Source organism: Ylistrum balloti, unplaced genomic scaffold (genome assembly GCF_031769215.1).
Source record: "Ylistrum balloti isolate Yb309-2 unplaced genomic scaffold, AGI_CSIRO_Ybal_v1 Utg370246, whole genome shotgun sequence".
Taxonomy (NCBI): Eukaryota; Metazoa; Mollusca; class Bivalvia; order Pectinida; family Pectinidae; genus Ylistrum; species Ylistrum balloti.
In genome coordinates, this window is record NW_026782198.1 from 1,181,346 (window position 1) to 1,195,451 (window position 14,106).

The 14,106-nt window shown below is 33.3% G+C and overlaps 1 long non-coding RNA gene across 1 annotated transcript; it reads left to right on the forward strand.

The window, feature by feature from the left end:
* The first annotated feature begins 473 nt into the window (after window positions 1-473).
* On the forward strand, window positions 474-5,113 carry LOC132552368 (uncharacterized). The gene is made up of 3 exons (XR_009554327.1): window positions 474-500; window positions 1,768-1,810; window positions 5,085-5,113. It is a non-coding gene; the product is annotated as an uncharacterized LOC132552368 (long non-coding RNA).
* The last annotated feature ends 8,993 nt before the right edge of the window (window positions 5,114-14,106 follow it).

The window sequence follows — 14,106 nt, forward strand, 5'->3', positions numbered from 1 at the left end:
TTACCATTGTACAGGAAAAATATATAATGTTATTGAATGTTAAACAAAACATAATTACTAATACATAGTCAATTTTCAGTGTTGTCAATTAAGATAATTGTAAGTAATTGGAAAAGTTTTCAATGACTAAGTACTGTCAATTTCTTCAAAAGATGTAATTTATTACATTCGATTATGATCACAATTACTCCATACCTGCCCTCATCTGTTGTTCAAGCTCTCCACCTCTCGGTCCCTAGCCAGGTACCTTATTGCCTGATATAAGTAAGATTCTCACTAGCTGTTGTTAGTTATTTATAAGTGACCTATACTCTTAATTCATATTCAATATCAATTTGGGTGTAAGCTGATGTCTTAACTATACTAATTAAGTCTTCTGAAGTCATTGACAGGCAAACATCACCTTACCATGATCAACTAATTTATATTTTCAGATACAAATTTGCCAACTGAAAAAATGTGATAACAATCTGGAAGAAGTAAGATCGGAGTAACAAGAGGTATATATCTTTCATTACTACTGTCACAGTTAAAAAAACGTTTTGATTTTCTTGTTTATGATACTGGTATTTAACCTAAAGGTTTCCACTTGTGTAATAGTTTCAGATCTTCTCTTTTTCAACATTCACATTTTTAAGGTAAAAAATCAATTCAGCTTTAAGGTAAAGTAAAAATTTATCAATGAGTACTACAAAAAATTTCATAGAACTTGAGTGTACATTAGTACACAGTATACACTCACTCTCTGCTGCACTAAGTTTGAACATCAATCAAATGCACAAGAAAATATACTTAGTAAATCAAGCCTCTCAATTTCTTTTATAGCATTTATTTTTCTGTATAGAAAAATTAGAAAAAAAAAAATACTGGAAGAACAAACAAATTCTTAAATGAAGCAACTGTCCCTGTATATCTTAAAACTTTCTTAAAGACATTTAAAAGCTTCATCATAGAGTTCAAAAGCCTTGTTGAACAATGACAATATAAATTTGCTGATTTCATTAGAAAAATCCACCTCATTAAAAAAGACACGAGGTAAAAACAGTTAGAAAGTTCTTAATGTTGTTAAATCATTAGTGAAGTAGTTGGATACCTTAATGTTTGTAATTAGATATTATGATGTAAATGAAATATTAATCTGATATAATCCAGAGGTTTCTATGCTTTTCAATGCCTCTAGTAGGAATTGAATCTCCTCACAGAACTCTGACAATAGCTTTTGGTTGCTTGTATGATGATGCACATAATGAGCTAAAGTTTTAATTCAGCCTTAATATTTGGTAGGACAGTAGTATACATTTCACCAGTATGAAACAAAATCATGTAGAGCAAGGGTATATGATATTTCTAACCTTTGTTGGATAGCCATTTTCCTGTTGTGAGTTTTAGATTTTATTTGAATAATAGCGTCTTATTTTTTTCTTCTGAGGTATCAGCATTTAGTTGAAGAACATTACAATGGGGGCTTACTGACTTTGTTCACAAAAAGTGATAAATTTCAACATTTTTGTTTTGACCTCATGTGTGCATACAAGAACTATGTTCTATTTAGTAATTCCACAGTCCTGAGTTGTCTCAACTCAGTCTATTCTAGCTCTTCATTTGACTTTATAACTTCGTAAAATTCAACATATACAAAATTTAAATATACATATGAAATTGTCGTTGGAAAAGTATAATTATTCATTGTACCTATATGATTACTTAATACTTTTTTACAGTTAAAATGTTAAACATATCACATAGAAATATTTTTTTTAATGACAGACACAAGAAATGGATAGAAAGGAAGAATATATGGATACAACAGGTATGTGTGTTTAACTTTTAAGAAGATATATAAGCTAAATTTATTACTTTACAATGAATTGTCAGGGATATTTGTCTCATTGCCCTGCCCCTTAGAGAAGGTGTTTATGTAATTGTGCATTCATTCTAGTACACATTGTCTGCATTACATATTTTTAGAAGAAATGAAAAAAATTACACATTATTTTTTCTGGTACATGATGTATGTATTACAACTTGGGGGGAAAATTTGAAAAAAATAATCATTTTTTCTTGATCTTAGTCATTTAAGTATCAAAGTCACAGGACAAAGGTCAATGTTACAATGCCTTAATGTATTTAACTCTAATTACCTACATTCTAGAAAAAATGCTTAGTCAATTTTTATGACATTTTAGATTACAATTATCAATTTGTACCCCAAATTCTTGATCTGTTTTTACCCCACAGCCCGAAAGGGTGTGGGGTATTACGATCACGCACAGCGTCCATCCGTCCGTCCACAATAGCATTCCGCTTATAACCTCAAAAACTACATCACCGGTCATCACCATTTTCACTGGAGATGTTGGACCTATGGACCTTCACAACCCTATTGTTTTTCGTCATCACGCGATATCCAATATGGCGGTTACGGGCGCCATCTTGAATTTGCATTCCGCTCATTATCTCAAGAACGACAACACAGGTGGTCACCATTTTTACTGAGGATGTTGGGCTTATTGACCTATACAACCCTATTGTTTTTCGTTGCCGCCCGATATCCAATATGGCGGTTACAGGCGCCATCTTGAATTTGCATTCCACTCATTATCTCAAGAACGACAGCATCGGCGATCACCATTTTCGCTGGGCATGTTGGGTCTATGGACCTACACAACCCTATTGTTTTTTCATTGTGGCCCAATATCCAATGTTATGATCACAGAGCAAAGGTCAGATGTATTGTCAAAAAATGTACAATGTAATGCATAATTAACAATCTTGTCTGCAACAATCTTGGAAACCTGTCTAGGAGATTCTTATAACAGGTTCAATGTCTCAATTAAGTGTTAAGATCATTGGAATGTGAAGACCAATACCGTTGAATGTACATCATGTATACTGTGTTTAAAGCTGTCTTGTCTGCAAGAATGATTTAGAATAGAAATAAGAATTGATTTTAATGATACTTCAAGTAGTTGTTCTTCATGATACTGTAGAACTCATTGAAGTGTCATTGGCCACAGGTCAAAGAACTAGGTCTCTGCAGGTAGTGGAAAGACCATTTATAATCTTCTGCAACTTGTAATGGTGTCATAGATTGTTTGATATAAATTCAATACACCTTTTTAGTCAATGAAATAACATATAGTATTGTTTGATAAATGATAAAACAACATTAACACGGTTAATACAAATTGATGATGGAGGTTCACCCTGACAGGTTATGTGTTAGTATTGCACAAACTAAAGTTTAGCTTTCTAGCTAGTTTCTTACAGAAATTCTCTGAAAGAATTCACTAATACATAATTGCTGTTTTCTAGATATTGAGTGCTTCCATTAGTTCTCAAATCTGCCTCAATTTCAGTTTCTTCCTTTTAAATTGTAAAATGTATACACGTTTGCCATTTTTATGGAGATTTATAATTTGCAAAAACTGATAACTTCTCCCAACTTCGAAGGAGGGCTCAAGTTAAACAGGAGCCACAAGATGGGAGAGACTCAATCGTGAGCCGAAGATACAATACTCTATAGCTATGGCACATTACTATGATATCATCAGCTAAAACCAATAAAATATGCTGTACAGAAATGATGTATAATAACATATAATGAAGCCCTCTGAAAGAATATTCCTATGCGAAAGTTATGAAAAAACCATGATGTATGAACCATGAAGAGCACATGAAAAGCAATTGAAATGTTACTAAATTCAATAACAATTGGTACTTAATTTAATGATATCCATGATTTTAAAAATAAGCAATATTATTTCCTGGCCATGATTTCATTTTATAGTCATATAACTCTCAGAATAATTGTTAAATATGCCTGGTACTATGATTCTTTAGATGCTGCTCATATATAGGTTTTGTGCTATAGCTGTTATATGCATCTATATGAGATCATTCAGTCTAAGGAACAATTTGAAAATCTTCCATAATGAGGTAATTTATCTATGATTATTTCCTTTACTACACTGCATGGATCTACTATCAGTGTGTTTAGAAACAGAAGTATTCACACAATAATGGAAAAGGGGAGGCCACTAGAATATATGAAATGTTTGAGATATAATTTTGAAGTTTATATATTTAATGTGATAGGACATGGCTTAGATATCCAAAGCTTTCCCATCTGTCACTAGCTTTTTTAAAGCATTCCCTAACAGTTAAACAAAAACGACTGCTTCTTAGTATTCACAGAACTGCTTGTAAATTCTTGTAAATTGTTAGTGGAACAGTTTTGATAATAAAAAAACTGTCAAGAAAAAACCTGAAGGTTTATTAGTGGTCCCTAACCTTCAACTGGTATGAATCTTTCAGCACACACAAGTAATAACGGTCAAGGTTAATTCAAAAGTTTGAGATTTGGTTTAGTTTGGTTTAAAGAGTATTGGAGTATGCATTTGAATCAAGGATAAAACAGATTTCGGGATAATTGTGACATTTAAGATGATTCAATTATATTAACGAGCGTATCAATGAAATGAATGAGGTAATATTCTTTGTTTTTGCATGTTTTAAAAGGAAATTTTACAGTAATATTGCAGTAGAGCTCATCATTATGTTGACCTGAATTGCGTGGTATCCTCAAAACAAGATGGTTTGTTATGTAACTGAACAACTCTCTGTGGATTATAAGTCAGTAATTCATTAACTGGTAATGAGCTACATGTTTATATATGAATCTATGGATACCTGACAAAGCCTTTTAGTTACAAATATCATTAATTTCTTGCTACTTTAGATCAGTTTAAAAAATTTGGAGGCACCAGCAGAATCAAGTTAATGGAAAACAATATTGGAAATCCACTGAAATTTTGTTTAAAAAGTAGTGGAAATCTTCAAGTGGATTTCAAGTGTTAGATTTTCACACTGAAAAAACATTGGTAAAACCAATGACATATGTTACCACTTAACAATGGTATATCATAATCATTCTGCTATATTAAGGGCCAGACACATACATTTGTAGTCTCAGAAATTGAAGGAATATCATAGCCTACAACTTCATAGCATAATGTCTGAAACTGCAATATAATGCACATGGATTTGTAGGAAACATAAGTGGCATTAATTTTTACTTTCAGAGAAACCTGATTATGACAGTTATCCAGCGTATTCTGCAGTAAGTTAAATTTCATTAATAAATTCATTACTTGTAAAATACCCAATTTAACTCATGTTTGTTGTCACCTGATCAAGAAATTCAGGTCTCACTTTAAGTGACTTATTTGGAGAAATATGATAGACCTAAGATCAGTTTGTTATCTTTCAGATGTCAACATACCAGGTACAATGTACATGTAATCATTAAAGTGTTATTGAATTTCTTGAAATGTTCGGAGAGTCTGCAATACATGTACTTATTTATCAAAATGTATTATTTGTATATAATGTATATGATTAACAAGCTAACCTGTTACTTGCATGGTCTGAAGACCACAAACTGGTGACACCATTCGTTATCCAAATAATCACACACATTTTTTATTTTTATACCAACATCTAACATTTACTTTAGGGTGGTACATTATTTTACTTTTGGTTACCCTGTTAATTACCTATTAATTACCTATTAATAAGCAGAGGAACACTTCCGTGAACACTGATTTGAGAATAATTAAGGAACAGTCTGTAAAGCAAGCATTGTTAATGTCATCCATTCAGATTGACAAAACGATCCCACCACCACATTCTAAAGCTTGGACATTATGTGGGGAATATGTCTCTGCTCAGATTTGTCCTCAAAATTACGGATTCTATGCCAAAATGTGAGCATGAATGTGACATTCAAAAAAAAGAAAACTTAACTAGTATTATGTGGTTGCCAATAAAATATTATAAAACAGTACATATGAGCCAAGGATAACTTTAAATGTCAACCTATGGTCCTTGACATGTTGTGCTTAGATTTTGTTTGCCTCAAAAAAGTGTTTTCTATGAAAGTTTTATGCTAATTGGTCCACATATTTTCTAGTATTATGTTAAACAACACTAAACTTACCTATGGCACTAGCAATTACACAGAATATGGCCTAGGATTACATGACTTTGTAAAAAGGATTCATATATAGGTGCAGGTCAGCAAGGCATTTTTAGACAGTTTTTTTAATAAACATATGTATGCAAATGTGTTATAAAGCATTGTTTTTTCAGGTCGTTATCTTTAAAAACTAAATATATCACTTGGAAGGAACTGTTTCTAAAACATGAACTTATACCTATATATGTATCCCTTTGAATGGTTTGAATACAATTTGTAAGATGATGCAAAAGAAAGATTCAGCAGATTGGGAGAGGTAAAATTAGGAATAGAGATATATCATTTGGGGCTATCTATCCTTAAATCAATATAATTGATGAATTTTATTCTACCAGACATGTTGATGAGAAATAAAATGAATATCAGAAGTTGTAAAGTTAAATCAGTGAATACTGAAATTTGAGGAGCTCAATCTAAGTTGATAATGGTAATACACAAAAAATGTTCTGTCTTCAATCATGAAGTTTATCAACAAGTGTGTATATATACATGCATGTGTTCTTGATCAATTCAACTTTCAAAACCATTTTCCGACTTTTTCATTTTCGACTGGACTGAATTTAACAATTTTAACCATTATTGATGTAGTTTGAGATGCTCATGGCCATAGTCAAGTGAAACCACGTGTTCCACCCTAAATTTTCCATACCAGACATATTTTTTGTTGTTTGTGTGTTTAAATGAATGAATAGGGGTAATTAGAGAAAAAAAATGGTGAAAAAGTTGATTAGTGGAAGAATAGTGAAATGCTGGTCTTTACCATGGCCATGATAAAGTGTAGCCGCCTATCCACCATAATTTCTCCAACCCAGACATATTTTTTGTTATTTTTGTGTTTAAATGAATGAATTCGGGTAATTAGAAAATAAAAGTGGTGAAATATGTTAATTAGTGGAAGAATAGTGAAATGCTTCACTTTGAATTTATGTTCATTTATTTATGCTACTTTTGTGTCCAGAGCATTACTTTGCCTGCATTTGAACTAAATTATTGAAATGTGATGTATACATCAGTTATACAAAAGCAAGGTACAGTGTAACAAAGTCAGGGCCTGTGACCCCTAGCACATAGTTAGTGCCCTTTGTTAAAATTTTGCGTCATGAGCATAGCTTTGCTTGCATTAAAATTAGGATAATGAATCTTGAAGTATACATTAATCATACTAATATAATGTTCAGTATACTATCATGTAATGAGATCTTTTTACTTAAAAGAATACAATTTTGATCAGGAAAGACATACAACTGTGCATTGTGATGATGGATTTCAATATCTGCTGAGAGAATATTATACAGTGTAGGCGTTCATGTATGTTTTAATCAAGTGGAATACAACTGATTGGGTTTGATTCAATATATTTCTACTCTTTACAGGCATTGACACCATAACAATGAATATTACATACTGTATAATTTTCATGTCCATGTTTAAAGTGGTATGAAGTTGGAAGATAATACTGTTCATATAAATCAGTAAATTACAGTGTCCATTTATGTTGCAAATCGTGTGTCATGAAGAAAACAAATACAAAAGGGTTTAGACTTAAGGATAATGTAGATAACACACTGGCATTGTGATTTCTCATGGTAATCTTTTGTTATTGTCTTTTGTCAGGTGTCATGTGGTGTATGTTGTGTGTGGTAAATAATCGACATTTTGTATTTATTGTGGAACACATTTGAATCAATTTCAGTCAAAGCCAGTCAGAATCATTGTGAATTAAAACCATGACCCCTTCTCAGTGCTAGAGGGATGAAGCCAATTAGGGCCAAATTGATTCTGGTTTTTAAAAGCTTCTCCTCCCATATTTGGTAGAATCAAATACTCTACATTGAGGAAAGAGTTTAAAGGTGCATTAATGATAGCGAATTTCATTACCTTAGTGTCTCACATTGCCTGCAAACAGCGACAGAGTTTACACAGGTTACATTTGTGATATGTGGAATATGTACATATTTTTAGTTCACCTGACTTTGTTAACAAAATTGTTTCCATGATGTTACAAGAACAACAACTGTACTGTACTCAGGTAACCATTAAGGCCCTTGAGTCTCTAGTTGACTTCAAGTTTACCCCTTTCGGACTTTATGATAAATCAGCTATTATAACTTCTAAACTTGTTTACCATCCTATTAATTCACTACTGTGTTGTTGTAATGATTGATCTGGTGTGTTTAAAAAAAAGATAAGGAATATACATTATCTGTATTCCTTTGATAATTAAAATAAGTGATTAAAGTGCCTCATTAGGTCAGGATAAACGCCTTTGCCCTGTATTTTGTAAAAGATCATGGCAATAACTAGATAACAATGTATTCATTATATGCTATAAAATGTAAGGAATTAACATTTTGATATGTTACATAAAATATTATACATTGTATCCTTAATGCTATTTTATTAATGTGATGATGAAGTTTTACACATTTGGTGTGGTCAAAAATTTGCTTATGATTTAATCTTGATTAATCATGAGGACCTTTCTACAATCATTCATTGGTGTCGTAACGTATGATTTCTATTGTTGAAATTTTCTATTTCTACCATTCAATGTATGTACTCAATCCCTTTTTGAAGAAATGCTTTTTCTTAATTGTGCTATCAGGGACATGAACATTCCTCCGCAGAAAGACGGAAAGGCTGTAATAATGGAAGATGAACCCGTTGATAGATAAATAGACATTTACGCTACACAGTAGTCTCCTTTGATTCGCTGGTGAATCATTGGACCATTGTACCCTGGTGCTTGTTAGTCAGAGGAATCAGATAGATAATCTATCTGTATCACATTCTCTCTCACAGCAGCAATAATTTAGTATGATGTTGAAGCCGTTGGCCTGTTGAAAAGTGTATGCAACTACCATATGTCAAATGTTAATTATATATATCGTGTTAGAAGCTTCATCTATGGGTTATATGGTGAAAAGGTTTTATTCTCCAGATAAGAAATATATACATTTAGTGAATTGTTTTCTTCTCCTGATTGGTAGGATCGTTTGTGATTACTTGTGATTATTTATTTTTCATTTCCTAGTAGTAGATTCTAATAATACCTTCTGAACCAAATGAAATATACCATGTATAAACATTGACTATATCTGTGTATTTCCAGCGGGGTTCTTCCGGATCTGCTTCAGCAATTCATAGTTTCTCTGGTAGCAGTACTTCTACAGACTTATCAACAAATCATAACAAGCAAGCAAGTTGGAACTTTGCTGGATTGGACATATCATTTGTCAAAATCCTTTGTGGAAGAGAATTGGGAAAATTAAAAAGTGATGGAGAAATTGAATTGGAAGTAACAGAAAACCTTTTAGTAGTCAGATGTTTATTTACTAGAAATTGTAATTATATATACGAAGTAATGCATACAGTTGAAAAAGGTATCTCCTTATTAAAAAAGAACAGGAACTTGGTATCCTTATTTTTGTTGCCAGAGAGTGGTCGGAAGAAAGTAAAAGAGTATATTGAAGGGAGAAATTCCACAATTTCAGATGGATACTTGCATTTGAGGTCTGATTACGTTGATATTTATGGCATAAATTATGATGTGAACGAAAGGGAAAAGAGTCAATTAGAGGCATTTCTGAAAGAAATTGAAATGAAAAATGATAAACAGTTAGCACGGGAAAGTGGATCTGAAAGCAAAGCTAGGAATTATTCAAAAGTTGCTTCCTCTGAACATAGTCATTCCACAAGTTCGTCTAGACCACATCCTGATGCTTCACGTCAGCCAGGATTTGTAAGATCCCCAATGTTCTCAACAAAAGAAGGGATGGACGTCTATGTGTACAAGCATTCAATAATAAAACTTCAGACAGACGCCATTGTCAATGCTGCTAATGAAGAGTTGAAGCACATTGGAGGAGTGGCTAAAGTAATTGCTGAGAAAGCTGGGGCATTCATGGAGTACGAATGTAGATCTAAAATCATCAAAAATAAAGGACCAACCAGGGTTACAGAAAATGTTCCGACCCAGGCGGGATTGCTGAAGAACAAATATATCATCCATGCTGTAGGACCACGATGGAGTCAGTATCAAAACAAAGAGAATTGTTTACAGCACCTTTCGCTGACAGTAGAACATGCATTAGAAACAGCTTCAGCACTTGAATGTGTCCATGTTGGAATGCCAGCCATAAGTGCAGGTATTTGATTATCATCATGCTTGTATTCTCTTAGGTTTTATTTTCTTTCTGATTATATGTATTGATATTTCGACGATTTATTATCTCACAATGACTGAAGGACCCATTAATTGTTTGTCAACAATTTCTTAAAATGACTTTTTTCTAAACCACCAATTAGATTTCAATAAGATTTTACAGGAAATGTCCCCTGATGATGGGGACAGGGCTATACATAACTGTAGGTCAGACAGCAGCTATTATAATGTTGATATGGTATGGTGCATTCACCCGTCATTGTAACATGTCACGGATTATAAAAGTAAATAAAAAGAAGGGATCGAGAACAAGAAAAAGAACAGAATTAACAGTAATAAGATCAAACTATGATTTACGTCAACATCCTATTGGGATATCTTCTTCATACTGCCATTTTCACTTCTCCAGCAGTACCTAAACTAGCAAGTGCCTTAATATTTTATATTCACCGTCCTCATCTAAAACATTTGCTAATGTTAGGAAACAAACATCTTTTCGCAAATATTCAAATTTCTGGTTGCTTTGGTATTGTTATGATTGGTAAAATATGATTTTTGTCCCAAAATTTAAAAAAGCTTATATTTCCATGTTTCTATAGTGGTTGATTATGAAGAAGTTTATTAGAAAAGCAGAAAATTCAAGTTGAAGCAATATGACGGCACTGCTTAGTTTCGTTTAAAATTTTCGTGAGTACAAGATTTAATGTATAATTGATTTTGAGTGGAATTTTCAATTTAGAATGATGCTGTATTGATTAACTGTGTTTATATTTAATAGGCATCTTTGGAGTTCCTAAAAGACTTTGTGCCGAAATGTATATCAGAGGTATAGTGCGGTACAGTAAGCAGTATCCAAAATCAAAAGTGAAACAAGTACACATTGTTGATATTGACGATGAAATCATTCGTGAGACGATTCTTGCTTACAAAGATTGGAAAATATCTCCAAACTCACTTGAACCAAAAGAAGCATTGAGTTACTTTTATCATAACAGACCAAAGAGTTCTCAATCAGCATCAGGAAATCAGTATGATAACGAAGCACCGGAAGATGGCAGCAACAACAGAAGAAAGGGTGATAGAAGACGTAGTGTTTGGGTACATCATAGCCCATCCAGAATTCAAGGCCTAGATAATTCAGTTGAAAACTTCGAAAGTGACAATGGTTTCTTTAAGGTTAAGATATACACTGGCAGTATAGTTAGAGTAACGGATGTAGACGCCATCTTATGCAGTGCAGATTATACCTTATCTGGACAGGGACCGCTTGGAACGGCGATACGGACCGCAGCCGGCAAACAGTATGAAAAATGTTTTAGGAGTTTGCAACTTCGTGCTGCCAACAGCAAAGAATCTGTGTTTAAGTGTGAGGCTGGGAATCTATCCGTCCTGTATGTCATTCATGTTATGATGGATACCATGTCTACAGTGGACCGTCGTAAACTGAATGTTTATAAGGAACAACTTTTGTGTGGATTTAACAAAGTTAATAAATGGAAATTGAAAGCAATCGCATTGCCTTTGATTGGAGCAGGTACTGCAAAATACATTTATATTACATTCTTATTCTAAAACAATTTACTATTAAAGGATTATTGTATATATTCTACATGAAATAACATAATTTATATTTCTTTACGTTGATTTATCAAATAAATCTAATACTAGATATACTGTTTTCATCTTTTTCAAACCATAGCAGCTCAATAGTTTAACAATATGTGTAACCTGGATTTTGTTGGATGCAAATCAACTGTATATTATGATTAATTCTTCGTAGCCTTTTCCATATTTTCTTAAACATCGTATCTACATATGTAGTTCATGCGTTTGGTTCTTTGAGCTCAATTTTGCAACATAAAAATTGCCTGTGAAATTAACAACTGAAAACACTTTTCAATTCGGAACTGTTTTTTTTTTTCATATATTTTAAAGGATTTGTTGAAACATATTCGCACGACCTAGAGAGGGTATGTGAGGCCATGCATGACGCTCTAAAAGATTTCGTCAGAGAAGAAAGAAGTTGCAAGCTCTGCCAGGTACATCTGGTAAACCGTAATCCGAATGTGACAAAAACACTTATCAAATATTTCACGGAGAATTCTACACCAGCTGCAATGATTCGTCAGTATGAAGAGCAAAGGACATTCGATAAAATGGAAGAATTTAAACAAACAGGGAAAGGAGCACGACCAAAGTCAACTACACGCGGTATGAAATCACTTGATATTTCTAGAAAACTGGAAGATCAACATGGAAAACACCGTTCACAGCTATTCAGTAGTTCCGTAAGGGAGTCTAAGCATAGTAGTTCTCCTCCACAAAATTTCAGTGCAACAATTCATTCAACCAGCCGAACATCTCCGGACGAGGTAACCGTAAAGACTGAAGACAAAAAAAGATGTTTGAAAAATACTGGATTAAAACAAACGGAACCATCCGGAAACTTAATCGTATTAGATGGAAATGAAGTGAAATCTTCAGGCGGACGTAAAAGATTTGTTAACAGCCGAACTAGACATCCTGATCTGAAAAAAGGCGATGGAAAATGTTGCTGTTGTGGTGAATTATCTGCAGAAATGACAAAGTTGCAGTGTGGCCATTCATTTTGTGACACCCCATGCTTTGTACCAATGGCGGATAACAGAACTTGTCCAATCTGCAATACTGTATGTGACAGACTTGGACGGTCTAACTCTGTGAATGCTGATGAAAGTAGTTCAGATGAATACTATGATTCAGATGATGCAGAAGTTAAAGATGTACCAAAGACAGATAACATGTGTGTTATTTGCATGGATGCAATTACAGGACCGAAACAGCTTTCTTGTGGTCATATCTTTTGCAGTGACTGTATAATGCAGTCAATGGCACATAAACCTGCATGTCCGGTTTGTGGGAAAATCTTTGGAGAGTTGGAGGGAGACCAGCCTGAAGACGGAACAATGGATGTGACAAGAGATAACCATTCTAGTCTTCCCGGATACAAAGGTTATGGCACTATAGAAATTAAATATGTTTTCCAAAATGGTATTCAAAAGGTAGGTTGCAGTTTGAAAAGTACACTTTTATGTTTGTTAATGTAATCAATATACAATATTTACCACATGTAAGTAAGTAATAAATGTTCTTTATATAAATGTCAATATTATCCGTTTAGTTTGTTTTTGTTGAATGTGACAAACAAAATCGAAATTAAAGAAAAAGGTGATGTCTCCCGCAATGAATTTTCAATGAAACCGATTTTGCACTTGAAGGAAAACCACCCACAACCTGGACAACCTTATAAAGGAACTGTAAGAAGAGCATTTCTACCGGACAACACAGAAGGGCAGAAGGTTCTACGCCTGCTGAGAAAGGCATTTGAAAGCCGTTTGACCTTCACCATCGGTTCGTCGCGGACGACTGGTCAGGAGGGTGTAGTGACATGGAATGACATACATCACAAAACAAAGCCATATGGTGGAGCTGCCAAGTACGTATATTTATCTTATATGAAGTAAATTGTCGGTGTTGTTATTTCAGATCACACCTCACCATATAATTGAACACAAAACGGTATCCAGTCTACAATTGTAAGCATTTCAAATGTATTATCTTTAAAATTTATTCCTGGTTATGTCAGTTACTGAATTTCTCACAAAGGCTTTTAATCACTCAGATATCAATTTAAATGACAAATGTATAGTTGCAACTTTGGCCTGATGTACCAATTGCAGTGAGTTTGATTGACTTATTTTTCAGGGACTGAAATCATTGGTGAATATTACCTACATAAGGACTATAACTTTTATTAGAAAAAATATTATCGTCCTTGTAGGTTGCAAGTTTTTGGGAGTCTCTCCGTTCTACCAACTTATTACATGTAATACAGAAATTTAAGATCATACACGAGTTTTGA